We start from the raw sequence: 15,660 nt of genomic DNA, 5'->3' as shown, positions 1-15,660 counted from the left end.
ATACCTCCAGTCCCCTTTTTACTCCATATTTTGAGATGGAGTCTCAATTGTCCAGGCCAGTTATTAACACATCCTAGCCTAAGCAGGCTTTCAGCTTTCCATACTGACTGTCTTTTTCTCTCACAAAATTGTTATTATAGACCCTGACCACCAGGGACAGTTTAATCACACTTGAAGAAACTACAGTGGCACCTGGTGGCCTCAGAAAATACAAAAGAAACCCAGTTAACAAGTGGTGGCTGTTGACTATGGGCACCAAACTGGACTGCTGATTCCCTCTGAGTATGGCAGCAATTGGTTTACAGGATACTTCAAAGGACACCAGCCTAGATTTCCAGCTCTGCCTCCAGTGAGCTGTGACTTTGGGAGGTCACCTCAAGTCTTTGGACCATATTTCCTAATCCATAAAATTAATCTGGGGATCTTTGTAGCTCTTGGATACTGAGATAAAATCTACCTTAAAGTTCCTGAGACAAGTACAGGAAATAAAAAGGAGGAAGTGAACCGGCCAGGGTTTTTCCTACTTTCACTCTACAGGACAATCACTGCTAACGCTGATCTGCATGGTGATGTTTTTTGTCTCATACTGAGTGTAGTCACTCGAGGTCCAACACAAAGTGCAGCTCAACTAACTTGTTTTTCTTCTCCTGTGGCATTTTTTTCTTGAAAAAAACAAATAACAAGCAACAAGCCCATACCTGTTGCTCACTCTAAAAATTTCGAAAGAGTACAAAATTCAGTTAGGTTCCCAGGATACCTGTAGATCTGGTCTGACTTTCACACTTTCCATTTTTCTACATAATTGTGTTTTTAATTAATACAGTGCCTAATAAATAATAATGATCATACTAATACTCTAGCTACAGCTATCTTCATAAAAATATCGTGGTATGTATAGTACATATATCCCTAAAGTTAAGAATTTAGTTTAAGTTCTATTTATTCTTTAAACAGCTAGCTCTGTGAACAGGCTTCAGATCGTTCAATTTTTTTTCTCATTAATTTACTTGATGATTTTGAAAATAAAATAAATTGCAAGTGGTGAGAGCAGCTGGAAGTTCTGTGAATGCTCTCAAGATTGAAGTATTTCACAGATATAACTAGATAAGTCCATTTGTGCCCAATCTTCCCCTAAGTATTTCTTCCGCTTATTTATTAAATTAAAAATTATAAATACATTGTTTCGTTCCACAAACAAGAGAAGCTTGTCAGGGAACTGAGCAAGAGGTAGTTAGTTATCCCTGCTTCTCTAGGGCCATAGTGAAGAGAACACTGTTGAGAAAATCTGCAAACAGTGAGTGACTCCACCTAGGGCCCACGAATCCCCTAGGGCAGGAGCGGCTGCGGATGGTTTACTTTTGTTGAGGAAAGTCCTTGCTAGGCTGATTCTAGATTGAGCCTTGACCCAGAACCACAGGGAGGGGACGAGCCCGCTGCTCTCTGCACCACGTGAGGGCGCCCGCGGAAGGGTGTCCCCGCACGGGGAGCTCTCTAATGGAGTTTTGCGTGGGCTGAAACAGTTTTTAGGACTCTGTCTGGAAGGTCACCTCCGTGCCAGCAGAGACCACATGGCACTGCCCAGTGATTGGACCTCCGCTGATTTGTGGGTACTGTTGCGGCCACCCAGCACCTGCTTCGTGGCCCCGACCCTCGCAGGTGGCCTCCGCCCCTGCACCTGCCCCGGCCAGTGTAAGCACTCACCACGCGTGCATGCACACCGCCCGGGCACCACGACTTCCCTGAGAGACTCCAAGTCGCCTCCGATTCTCCTCCCACTGGAGACTCTTAGTATAATGATCACAAGCCCTCTATTCTTAGGGCCGCCACTCACCCGGCCCCGGCTGCAGATACTGGACACCCTACACGGGACATCGGACACCCGCAGCTGTGGCGGTCGGTTCCTCTGGGCACCTGAGCTCGCCCTGCGCGCGGTGGAGGAGGGACCAGAGGGACAGGTGAACAGCCTGACCGCGGGAACCAGGGTCTCTTCCTGTCCCTGTCCTCTGTGCTTTACCCTTCGCTCTAGAGACCCACCTGCTGGTTCCCCCTCGCTCACCCTTCTGCCTGGCTCCATGCTCCAGCGTTTTACCCGACCCGGTCACCTACCTGCTCAGTACCCGGAGCAAGGTGACCCAAGCACCTGCCACCTCCAGATTGCCTACAGCAACTGTCCCGGAAGAGAAGGGAGGACAAGCAGAGACCCAGCCTCGCAGAGACCCAGCCGCGCCGGCTGTCTGGACAAACACTCCAGACCAGAAGGACACTCAGCGTCCAGATCGCAGCCCTGGCCCGCCCCGCCGCGCCCACATGCTGGGGTGACTGACTGGGCGCTCCCTCAAGGCCCCACCCGGGTGCTGGAGGCGCTCCAGGGCCAGTAGGCAAGGCTTGACTGCCTTGGTCCAGGGACAGCAAGGCCACTAGTCCTTGGTTAATCTAGAGCGCTGTCTACAGTCTGGGGTAGTTTGCTTTACCACCTCAGTGGGGGTCTGTGGGACTTACTAATTACAACAGTCCAGCCCCTTCCACACTTGACTTGTAGGTGGAGCTGAGGAGGCAGGCAAGGCCCATTTGGGAACCTGGGTCCTGCAGGCCAAGTTGGCTGTAGTTCTGCCCCTGCATTCTACAGCTTACTTTTTCCTTCTCTTTTGTTGACATTAAGTAAATTATCAAACTCTGAAGCATTTGTGACTCCAGGTGTGGCTTTACCGGGCATGATCAAGGAAGAGAAAGACTGGAATGCTGCAGGCTGAAGGCACTAGGGACAGGGGCAGCCAGGGAGAGAAACATGAAAAGGGGGGGAAAGGTGGAAGTCCCCTGTGACTAACAGATCAGGGCCGGGGTGGCACAGGGCACCAATGAAGCCTAAGCATACGTGGGAGGGAGGAAAGCTGAGCCGAGTGGAAAGGTGGACCAGCCTTTTCCATGGGTAAGGAACGTTAGGGATGTGGGGAAGAAAGCAGGGCTGAGGGCGTGGGGAGGGATGACACAGGACCTCAGACTGTGGAGGTTGGAGAGAAGTCTTATAAACAAGAAACACGGTGTGACTTTATACACCCTGTCCAATCGATTTAGGAGCCTGGCATGCTGGACCCAAACGTTGTTTATCTTAGGCTTTCACAACCGCAGAAAACCCTTGAGTTGGAAAACCTTACAGCCAGGAGTTACACCCTACACTCTCACGAAACAAGACTCAGTCATTTGGGAATTGTGCTTGAGATCCACTCAGGCAAGGATTCCCGGCCCAAAACTTACTCTCTACTGTATTGAATTAGGTGGCCAGATGAGGTGCCTTAGAATGCTCTGTCCTCCTCTGCCTACTGGTGGTATCTGCTCAGTAAGTGTCCTCACACTCTCTGGAAACTAAGGAGCTATACAAGCTGACTATCAGCCAGCTCAAGAGCCCATGGGACACTGATGCTATCACTAGGTACCCTCCTCCATACTCATTCTGTCTCCAAGTCCTGACAAGCCTTTCTTGATAACAGCTCTCTCCCTTACATTAGTCTTACAGTTTGCCATTCACAATATCAGCAGTGCCTGGCTGATTCAATTCTTGTGAGGCTTAAGTGAGATAATGCATGCAAAGTGCTCAGAGCATGGCTGGCCCTAATATGTTTGGATACTTACTGCATGCCAGAGACTATTGAATAGATAGAGGCTCTTGTACAAAGTGTTCAGAACCATTTCTGGCATGCAATATTCAAATTTATTTGCTCCTATTACTCCACATCAGATACTATAAATTCATGTTCCTACTTTATACCAAGGCTATGAATTTTTGTCTCTCACCTTACCTGGATTGAGGCTATGAGCAATTATCCTGGTCAAAGCATGCAGGCCATTGCTGTACCAGGGATTGGTCTGTGTGCTCAGTAGAAAACAGCAGAAGTGGTGGTATACTATTTCCCAGGCTAGTGTGTGGTAGTGGCAAGGATTTATTATCCCAGCACTTGGGATGCTGAAATAGAAAGATAGCAGTTCAAGGCTAATGTGAGCTACTTAGTTTCAGGCCAGCCTAGATTCACAGTGAGAACATATCTAAAACCAATGAGAAAATAAAGTCTGTAGCTCTGTGTTGTCTGTAGCCCTGTCTCTTCCCTATCATCCCTTTTCCTTCCCCCTCTGCCTCCCATACCCTTGAAACATTCATGCTGAGAGATAAGAATTTCCATATCAAGTCATCCTTTAGAGATCTACCCAGAAAGGCTAAACCCACACAGATTAAATGAGAAGATCCTCAGCTGCTGTCAAGCTGTGTAGTAACTACGATACTGGCGTGAAGCTTTACTGAAAATTCATGATATTGCTTGGTTAAGCCACTCTCAAATTCCATTTGTATTGTAGTAAGTCAGTCATCTGGAGGAGTTTCTTACACAGAAATAGCTAGCTAATCACCTCCCTCACTGGTCCTGTTTCCAACCTAAATTTAATTAGCATGTGTGAGTAGAAAATGACACAAAAAACTTATTTAAACACTGAACTAGCTTATTTAAATTCTGAGCCCACGCCTCAGTCCAGGCCTAAGAAATAGAATATTGCATTGCAGGGTCCTGATACCTGTTTGTCAAACAAGTACTTCAGGTAATCCTGTCAAAAGAGAGGTGGCAGATCCTTCTCTCAGAGCCTGTACCAGGTTGTGAATGAAGCTATTTTTTTCAATGAATAATTGATCCACCATTCAATTGTTGTAACATTTTTGTTATTCACCTTCTCCCCTGCCCAGAGAATTAAGACCAAACTGCTGGCCAACCTTCTGCAGCCAGGATAACCGATCACTGAGCCTTTTCAGTCATATCACTGCTTCCAGATATCCTACCTCCATGTAATCTGCTAGGTCCCAGCCTTAAACCTCCAGCCTCTGCAGCTTCACACTGGGCCCATTGTCTAAAACATTTTTACTCCATGGCTCACTTAGGAAGACTTCACCTCCCCTGAACTCTCCACCGTTAGGACATCTCTTTGCCTGCTTCTCGTCTTCCCACACAGAAAGCAGTCTTTCTTGCACCCATGAATATAAAGTTAGCAACTAACACACTTGGGAAACATTTCATGAACATCTGGTAGAGGCTGGACCATGTGGTGACACCGGAGGGACAGTGTTTACATACAGAGTTCAGGTCCCCCTGAAACCATGGATGTCATCAATGCCATGATATCAAGGGCCAATACCTAGGGTAAGTAAGCATTAGTCCACAAATTGGTAATTGAATGAATGCCAAACCAAATGAACACAAGCTGTACACACATGGTATACTCAACCCAGAGTCTCCTTGCCCACTTTATGCCATGGCCTCTTTCCTGTACTTGTAATAATCTCTTCTCTCCGGCCTTTGCATTTGGTTGAGAAACCTCTCTGCTCAGGACCACCAAATACAGCACACAGCCCAGCATGGGTGTAATTGTATGGAGATCAGCCATACACATGGTGACGTGGAAGACAACCCCTGGAGTTGTGCAAAGCGGACTCCCTGTTGCTTCCAGGGAGATAGGAAATGTCTCTTTGCCACTGTTCTAAATCAAACAATTTATGTGTAAATTCTCCAGGAAATGAAAGTTACCTTTTCTTCATGAAACACAATATTAATAAACACCAATAATATTTTTCTGTCATATTGTACTATCGCCATTAAAAATCTATACATTGTTTGTGAACTCTTTACGAGATGAGTTATATTTATCCACAGTGTATATGAGGTAGGCAGGAAAGGAAAAGAGTCAACATTTAAAGTTTACTGTGAACTGATCAAACCCTGAACTAAATCTAATGCTATTGGGAACTGCCTGTTTCCTGCATGCCCTCTGTAGCTCGACATTATGTTGAATTATTTTCATTCCTTCACGATGGGGGAGCGGAGCTTTCCCTCATCGTTGTCATAAAGAGCAAGATAAAATGTTGGCCTTCATCCACGGTTGAAGTCAGCTGACTAGGTCCTTTTCCATAGGCTTCCTTCACAAGCTTGTCTTCTCAAATGTCCATTCTCACTTGTCAGGATCCACAGGTGCCAAGGACCAGTCTGGGCGAGGTCCAGGTTCCTGAGAGAAGGGGTGTTTGGGAGCAGCAACAGCAAACAACTCAGAGTCAAATCATGGTCAGCTGGCGGCGGCTTAGGTTCTGCTGAGATGGCTTTCCAGACTGCTCGCTCTCTCTCTCTCTCTCTCTCTCTCTCTCTGTGTGTGTGTGTGTGTGTGTGTGTGTGTGTTCTGCACTACTCTAGACAGCTTGCTATTCTAAAAACTCTCTGGTTGAGACAGCTCTCTCTGCTAATAAAATTCAAAAAAAGTTCTCTGGATAGCTCATGGTCATGACTTTGGTCAGAGAAGCTGCTATTAAAAATTCTTCTATCTTCCAACCAAGTCAGAAATCCCCTTACCAACATTCTAAAAGTAATTCTTGAGTTTTCTGATTAAAATTAGAAAGCCAGAAAAAAAAATTCTGAAAGAGCTGTGTTCGCTCTTCAGACAGCCGTCTCTGCAGAGCTGCTAGAAAACACTCTTAAAGAGCTGTGTCAGCTCTCTAGGGAATTATGGGGATTTCTGATCTTGGTTAGAAAAATTCTTGTTAGAAAAGCTCTTGTTAGAAAAAAAAAAATCTGAAAGGGCTACAAAAAATTCTAAAAGAGTTATGTTTACTTTTTGTGGATTTTCTAACTAAAATCAGAAATCCTGTCAGAAAAAAATTCTTTAAGAGCTGTGTTTGCTCTCCAAAGATCTCCAGATAGCTTTCCTCTTGTAGGAGGAACAGAAAGGCCCCCACTGCCAGGGCGGTGGCCACTTCAGCACACTTGTCAGTAAACAGCGAGTAGGGCCACCCAACACTGGAGCAACTTCCGCATGAGGGCCTAACTGAGGTCTGCCTGAGAACCAACAAGCGGAGATGCAAATAATGACAGCCAATCAGAAACTGCCACTTGGAAGACATCTTTGCTTGGAACCAATGAAACATGCATTAGTAGAATTAGAGAATTAGTAAATGAGCTTGCTTCTGCGTTCTCACCTGCTCCTGGAGTCTACACCGTTGATTCCAGGCCTTCTCAACTGCTGCCCTCAAGGGGGAATGCAAGGCAGGACTTCAGTACCATGGACTCAGGCAATATCCTCTCCCTAAAGTTCTAAAGAAGAAACTGCTATGTAGTTCTGCTAGCTCATCTCATGCAGACCAAAAGCCCAGTTTCTTATTATTTACATTATCAATTCAGTTATTTATTCCAGGTTCCCTTTTAATTATCCTATGAATCATTATCTTGTAACCCCAGCCCCTTAATTCTTAGGAGACAGCAAGCATACATTTTCTTTTAACTTTGCAAAAGAATTCAGAGATCTGCCTGCCCCAGTTAAGCACAGACAATAAGCTAGTTGGGTGGGACCCAGACCTGAAATTACCATTTCTACCACACAACTGGGCCTAACTTGCTCTTTGCCAGGTCAACCTCAAACTCAGGAATTTGTTTGCCTTCGTAAGCAAAAACAAAAAAAAACTTGGTTGGGATCTCCTTCGATCAACACTCCCTAGATTTATCTCCTTCCTTAGTATCTTTCGGACAAGCTGGCTCATACTGTAGCTGCCTCTGTTTCTTTCTTTTTTTTTTTAAATATTTTTTATTACATATTTTCCTCAATTACATTTCCAATGCTATCCCAAAAGTCCCCCATACCCTCCCCTCAACTCCCTACCCACCCATTCCCATGAAGCCCCTCATATAATTCATATTGCATCCTTATTTTTTGCATAGTTGAGAAATATATATTTCCAAATTCATGTTTTTAGAGTTCTTTTCTACTGCCTTAAAGGCTGCACTGAAGGTTTACCATTTTGCTACATCATTGGCCACACCCACACCTCCAAGACTCATGCTGTCTCTGATTGTCATGGAGTCATTAACATTAACAGGGGAGAAAGGTTGTTGTAGTTCCTCAAAAGACCCTTACTCACAAGGACCACAGAGACCGCCATCACTGTAACCTGTGGTTACATGAGGATTTTTATTATTCTACATGTTGGGGACTCCCCTCTCAGCACGCAGGCCAGAGGAGAGACCCAGAACAAAGAAAGGACACGCTTTTTATAACTTTGTAAGGGCCGGATATAGGCACCAGGGTAGTTTGGCTTATTTTAATTGGTGTAGTCAATAACCTTTTTAGACAGTGGTTGGTTTGTAGAGGGTGTCTCCCATTTTGTCTGTCCTTGAGGTTTTAGTGTGAGGCAGGGCAGAGGAATTGTTAATCTTGTTTTGGAAGCTTAGTAATTTTGACCGTTAAAACTATGTTTTTACATTAGTTTAGTCAGCCAGCTTCCTTATCTGGCTCTGCACTTGGCCTGTTAATACAGATTGGAAAGTCCTTTTCCAAGGGAGAAGGTACTAGGTGGTCTTGAATTCATTTTGGATATTACAAGGTAAAATGTACATTATTATATAAACAAGTCTTATGCCCATGGTAGCCATCGGCACTCATGGAGGCCCACACCTCCTGACCCTGTCCCAGGGTCAGTAGCCATGTCATTCTGTCCCCACCAACGCCATGCTGGACTCAGCAACATGTGGTGTTTTGTGCTTCTGCAATGCCATGGAAACCACCTATGACCTAGAACTCATGAGCTAAGGCTTAAGCTTGAAATTTTACAATAACCTGCATGGTAAGAAAGATCTTCTAACAGCCTCTAGTAACCACTGCTTTTTACACCCGAAAGTGTGACCCCCCCCCAAAAAAAAATCAGAAGCAAGCTTCCCTAGCCTCCTGGCACTCCCTGCATCTTCCCAGATTGGTAAATCACCTCAATACCTTCTACCAGATTCAGAACTGAGTTGAAATAATCTAACTCATCCTGACATACAGTCCTTGGAAAAAGCATAAAATTCCTTGTCTTAGTCAGGGTTACTGTAGCTGTGATGAAATGCCATGGTCAAAGAGCAACTTAAGGAGGAAAGGGTTTCTTTGGCTTACACTTTGTCATCATTGGTCATCATCAAAGGTGCTAGCATTTTATCTAAGCTCCGCCCCACAGTTACCTGGCAATAGCCAGGTAGGCCTGACTCATTATAAAAGGGGCTGCTTGCCTCCTCCTCTTTCTCTTGTTCTCTCTTGCTCCTGCTCTTGCCTTCCTGCTCCCGCTCTCTCCCCATTCCCTTCCCTCTCTCTCTCCACATGCTCATGGATGGCCTCTCTCTCTCTCTCTCTCTCTCTCTCTCTCTCTTCTTCTTCTTCTTCTTCTTCTTCTTCTTCTACTACCCTCTTACCTCCCCTTCCCATGCCCTGAATAAACTCTATATATACTATACCATCATGTGGAAGGTCCTTCACAGGGAAGGGAGGCCTCTGCATGTGCCCACTGAGGCACCTCCTTCCCCCCCCATACCTCACCACACATCTATAAAACATATCCCCCCTCTCTTTATCTTTTTATGAACACATCAACAGGAACTCAGGACAGGACTCAAACAGGGCAGGGACCTGGAGGCTGGAGCTGATGCAGAGGCTATAGAGAATGCCGCTTAATGACTTGCTCCCAATGACTTGCTCAGCTTGCTTCTCATAGAACCCAGGACCACCAGCCCAGGGATGGCACCAGTGACAATGAACTGGGTATTCCTCCATCAGTCACTAATTAAGAAAATGCCTTACAGTTCTGGAGGCATTTCTCAATTGAGGTTTCTTCCTTTCAGATGACTCCAACTTGTGTCAAGTTGACACAAAACTAGCCAGTACACTTATATTAGTTTTATGCTGGGGTTAATGTAAAGGAATACAGTAGTGCTTCTTGAATGATGTTTAAGACAGCCCAGGGACACCTCTTTTAAAGCTTATCTCTGTGCACCCCTCCACCCCATGCGTCAGGCAGATCTTATTTGGTTGGGCACAGACATCAGCATTTTCTGATATCCATGAAGACCCCAGTCTGGCCAAGACTAAGAACCTGTTAAATTCAGGGCCAGCAAGAAGACTCAGTGGGTAAAGGCACTTGCCACACATGGACACCTGAGATTGTCACCCCCCCTCCCACAACTCATGTAAAAGTGCATGAAGAAAACTGACTCTACAATGCTGCTTTCTGACCTCTATAGCCATGCTATATGGTTCAAGTGCACCCCCACCCATATATACCCATGTGGACCCAAACATATAACAGTATTTTAAATGAAAGATATAAAGAACAGAGAATTTTGAAGAGTCAGTAACAACCTTTATTAAAAATATATAAATATATCATATATAAAATATAGAATATAATTAATATATAATATATGTAAATATAGAATTCCCAGATGGAGCTGGAATTCACCCAGCCTATCATATAGTATGCTAGGAATCAAATAATACCTGAATCCCATGTCTGGCTCTTTGAAGGTGAGCACTTATGTGCATGCTTCCTGGAGATGGAACCCCAATGTTCCTTCTGATTCTATAACTGAGGAATGCTCTTCCCAAATGCACACACCCATATCCTCATTCATGTCCTGTCTTCTAAGACACCTGCGGTTCCCAACAAACCATTCTTCTCAAAGATATTCATTTGCCTGAGTACTTTTTACCTGCAAATTGAAGATCATTCTGCCTGTGAGCAAAACCAAGTTGCCCCTGCCTCCATGTGTATGCCAGAATAGAAAAAGCCATCTCATGGCCTCTGTGGTAAGAACCATTGCTTAATCAAGTTGGACACAGAGTTGGGTTTTACTGTCGTGTTGGTAATTAAAAGCAAGGGCATGTTCACATTATACACATAGGCTTCTGGTAAGAGGGTACCAGCCAATGAATGACAGATCATGCTCTAGAAATGGAGAAAAATAGACCCTTGAAACTTTTAAAGAGAGAAATCTATCTCGATGTAGAATTTATGCAGCCACACTCCTCAACCCTAAATAAGAAAAAACACACACCATACATTTAAAAGATATCTTTAGGGCTAGAAAGAATCTAGACATTATCTTGACTTCTTTTACAGGTTAAAAAAATGCAAAGGAAAAATGAGGTTCAATGTCACAAAGTTAATAAGTAGCTTATACATAAATGAAAGCAGCTGGGGCTCCTATCACATAGCTTAGATGACGTTGTCGCTCTGTTGGGTTGTTCATCCTGTCATGGACCTCAGGAGGCAGACTGAGGACCACTACCATCTCATTCACTTCTAACACAGAGCACCCCATACATGTTCTCTCCACCTCTCCTTCTCCACTTCCCTTGAGACAGAATGTCACAATTTAGCCTAGGCTAAACTCAAATTCATGGTCTTCTTGCCTCACCTTCAAAATGCTGTGATACTAAAGGCATGTAGCACCATGCCCAGATCTACTTCCATCTCTTAATAAGGCTGTTGGGGGCCACATCCAGAGAGAGAGATTCAAGGTTGGCTGAAGGTGTATAGGCACACTTGTCTAGGCCTCCAGTTGCAGACCTGCAGGTCAGACATCTAGCTTCTGAGCTCTTTCTGAAAAAGACAAAGCCCAGGCCATGACTTCTCAGTATGAGAAACAAATGGGAACTAACGTTCTATCCATTCCCAGTGTTTCCTGGGTCAACTTCTAAACAAGAACTACGAAGAAAACTAGAAGGAAGAATAAAACAATGGGGGGCAGAAAGATGACTGCAGAGAGTTAAAAAGAATGGGAGAGATTTTAAAACAATGTTTAGGGTAGTTGGGTTTTTGGTTGGTTGGTTTTACTTTATTGTGGAGTGCTTTTGGTGCCACTTCTAGAAACTTGGCATTTGCCACTAGTATCGGACAACGAGGTAGGCTCATATAAGAATATTAGAAACAGTGGCCATGGGGCTTGGTGACTACCAGGAGCGTCTCTTCATTTACTGCCTTGCTTTATTACTTTGTCTTTGATCTAAGAACTGACCTTGAGTTTTGGTTGCACCTTGACTGACATAAAAGCAGGCTGGAAAGAAAGAAACCTGCTTCGGCCTCAGCGTTGGCTGGAGTCAGGTCACAATGTCTAGTTGTCTTTTTCTATTCAATCCTCAGTCCCTCCCTAGAGACCCTGTTGACTGACTGAGCTGAGCTGGCTTGGTCACTTTACTCTTAGGGCACTCCTGGGGTGCCACAGATGTAGACTTCTCTCTTGAGGGGAGAGGGTCACACAGAGGAAGAATCCGTCCTATATCTAGAGATGATCTTGTGAGTTCTCAGTGAGAGAATAGAGGTTCTGTCTAGTACTAGATGGGAAAGAATGGGTTTGTTTTGTTGTTTCATGAGCTGCACCTACAGACCAGTTAAATTAAAAGCCTAGGAACTCATACTTTAATTTCTTTTTTTAAAAAAGTAATACTTCCTATTTGAACTGTAAGGAAAGAACTTGTCACTAAAGCCCTAGACATGTAAAGATCTGATGTGTTTTGAAGTTTATTCAAGTGACCTGTATAGACAACACTATTAGCCTGTGCATACTAACTTGGCAAGGTACTTTGAAGTTTGGACTTTTGCTCTTAGCTGATAAGAGAATGTGTGTACAAAGGAATTAAAGAATTTTCCTGGGTTAACACAGTAGTTTGGACCATGCATGGCAGGACCAAGGCTAGGTCTCAAGACTTCTCTCTTTTTTTCCCATTAATTAATTGATTGATTTACTTTACATCCCAATGGCAGCTTCTTCTCCCTCCTCTCCTCCCAATCTCTTCCTTTATCCTCCCCTCCACCTCCTCTTCTCCTCAGAGAAGGGGAGGCCTCCCATGGATATCAAGCTCCCTTGATCTATTGACATGCAGTAGGACTAGAAGATCTTCTCCAAGGTCTCAAAACTTCCAACATCCAGTTCAGGCTCATTCCTATGCCCAGCACTGTCTACAGACATGCACACATGTGACTTAAGTTCTGTGATGCTGGAAACATGATGATAGCAAGTTGGAGGCCAGCCTGGAATACACAGTAAGTGCCTGTCTCAAAATAAAATAAAATAAAATAAAATAAAATAAAATAAAATAAAATAAAATAAAATAAAATAAACTATGAGGGGTATGGATATAGTGCAGTAGTGGAGTGTTTGCTTAGTGTCTAGTGTATACACTGTGTTCAACAGTTCAACCCCACCACTACGAGCACTTGTGTGCATCTGTGCATGCACGCGTGCACACACACACACACACACACACACACACACACACACACGGGGAGCAGAGATTGGTCCCACTAGGTTTGTATGGCCAGAGTCTAACTTAGAGTAAGTCATATAAAAAGTTCTTAGTCAACTTTGTTGAATTAATTAATTAATCTAAATTTGACCTAGCCCTAGAGAAACACTGCCTTCTGGAATGATCTAGACAGGCTCAACTTTTATAAATTAAATCTTTGTAGCTGTAGAGATTATAGATATTCTTTATGACATTCTCTTAAACCAAACAATGTTTCTGCAACTTGAATGTTTTGAAATGGGGTACATTGTGTATAAGTAGTGGATGAGCTCTTTTTATGAATAAATGGAATTAATTTTTTATAGTGAATGCACATTCTAACTATGTGTAAGTTCATTAAGTTTGTGCAGTCTTTGCGTCTGGTTAAATTTGGTTAATTATGTATTTGGAAGTTCTATAACTTCTCAAATTGCCATTCACTCCATGCATGACTTTTTTTTAGGATTATAACAACTGTGTATTGATATTCCTAAAATAGTTTAACTGTTTGATAATAAATCAAAAGTGAGGTTGAGTAATTATACATTATTAACTAAACTCCTATATCCTGAAGCATAGTGTAGCAAAGAAAGAAAACTAAGGTTAGTGCAAAATTAACATAAACAAAAATCCCATTGCATTCTTTTTTATAATTTGTTTATTCAATTTACATCCTGATCACAGCCCCATTCTCTCCTTTTTCCCATTCCCACTTTTACATATCCTCCCATTTTCCCCTCCCTCTTTCTTTAGAGAAGGGAGAAGGGGAGACCCCTTGGGTACTATCCTATCTTGGGACATCTAATCTCAGGGGATTCAATGACAGGGGACTGAGAACAAGATAGTCCTCACTTCATTTGTTAGGGGACCCACATGAACACCAAGTTGTACATTTGCCACAAAAGGTGCCAAAAAAGAGAGCCTAGGTCCAGCTCCTGCATGTTTCCTGATTGGTGACCCAGGCTCTGTGAGCCTCCATGGCTCCAGTTTAGTTGACTCTGTGGGTGGTCTTCTTGTAGTGTCCTTGACCCTGGTGCACAATATTTTCACCGTATGATATGAGTGACATGCTTTTAAGTAAAAATACTGTTTTGGAATACAGTCTTTCTAGAACACTTAACACAGAACAATGATCAGTTCCATTATTAGCATCTTGATTTTAATTATGTATCATCTTAAGTGTTATTCAACAATTTAATCGTTCTTGGTTCCTCTTGCTAATCACAAATTGCACCCTGTGTGCACTGTATTTGCTTTATATCCTTCTTCTGACAGTTGAACAACACATAAAACAAAGGTGAGTTCCTGTGTTCAGGGTCTAGGCAAAGAAGGCAGATTTGCTTTGATACTCCTCTCGCTGTGATCTTAAATCATAGAACTTACCCTTGACTTCTCTTAATCCAGTATTTACAGCTCTCTCCTCCTACAGAAAACTATGGGTGTGTAGCTTCCATTGATAAAGTAAAAGTGCACTGAATGCAGTAAATGTATATTATCTCTGGGTGTGAATAATGAGTCAGTCCATGATAACCATGAATAATACACAAAAGGAGGAAATGTCATGAATGGAAATCATTGCCATACTTATTAATAAGAAGTGGAAGGTGTGAACGCTGTGCAGGCTACAGAGTCAAAAGCTATAGATGTTGAGGGGAATATTTCAGATCACTCTTGAGGAATCTGACTGAGTGGGGCAGAAATACGCAAAGTTATTCCTGACAAAGAGATTCTAAAAGTCAAAGCTTGAAGTAAGAAAGACAGCTCCATACCGAGAATCGACATTCCAGCGCAATAAGGTTAGGACAGATGTGGGAATTTGGGGACTAGACTGAGACAAGTCAAGAGTGTAAGACCCAAGATAAGGTTCTTTCATCAATTACTGGTGATGTTTGAGTAAAGACTGCTGCATTTTGGCTTGGTTACTATGGCAGAATATGGACAGGAAATGAGATTGAAAGCAGGGTGAGCTTGCAAAGCCAGTAGCAATATGAGTGTGGATTAAGAGGGCAGGAATGGAGAGACAAGGACATATGTAGAAGACAGTGATGGATAGAAATGTGTACTTCACTAATAGTTACAAATGGAGAAGGAGGATCAGTAGAAAAAGGAACACAGACATGGTTTCCACTCATGTACTTAGGTTAAAATAGTAGAGCACTCCTGAAGAGCAGGCTACAACCACTTTCTTTTCCAACAATTTGGCCTCAAGGGAGCCATTGAAGGTACAAGTGACCAGTGACCAGTGACCAGTGACCAGCTGGAATTATTTCTCCTTTTCTCTGAATGAAGTTCTGACTTCTTTGTTGGTTTGTAAAATCGTTTTTTTCCACAGCTACATAAGTGATCATGACTTCATTGTCATCCAACCCAGCCATCCCATACCCTAGAAAATTCCATGCTCAGATGAAATTATTCAAATCTCACAGAGAACCTTCCTGACTCAGAAATTCTTGGCCTCTAGTGTAACTATTTGACATACTTGTTTGAATCTACCTTAGACTCTGTAAATAACCCTCTACACCAAACCTCCCAATAGAGTATATTCTAGAAGGAAACCGG

At 43.4% G+C, this 15,660-nt stretch overlaps 1 protein-coding gene across 1 annotated transcript in view; it reads right to left on the bottom strand.

Annotated features, from left to right (window-relative positions):
- The window catches only part of Sh2d4a (SH2 domain containing 4A), a 69,160-nt gene extending 66,713 nt beyond the window's left edge, over positions 1-2,447 (bottom strand). Inside the window, exon 1 of the mRNA XM_021170417.2 lies at positions 2,107-2,447. The gene's annotated coding sequence lies outside the window, so the exon portion shown is untranslated. The remainder of the gene's footprint in view (positions 1-2,106) is intronic.
- Positions 2,448-15,660: the final 13,213 nt, after the last annotated feature.

The sequence above is a fragment of the Mus caroli genome, chromosome 8 (genome assembly GCF_900094665.2).
Source record: "Mus caroli chromosome 8, CAROLI_EIJ_v1.1, whole genome shotgun sequence".
Lineage (NCBI taxonomy): Eukaryota > Metazoa > Chordata > Mammalia > Rodentia > Muridae > Mus > Mus caroli.
Note: the sequence above shows the minus strand (reverse complement) of the source record. Positions and strands in the feature narration are given on the sequence as shown.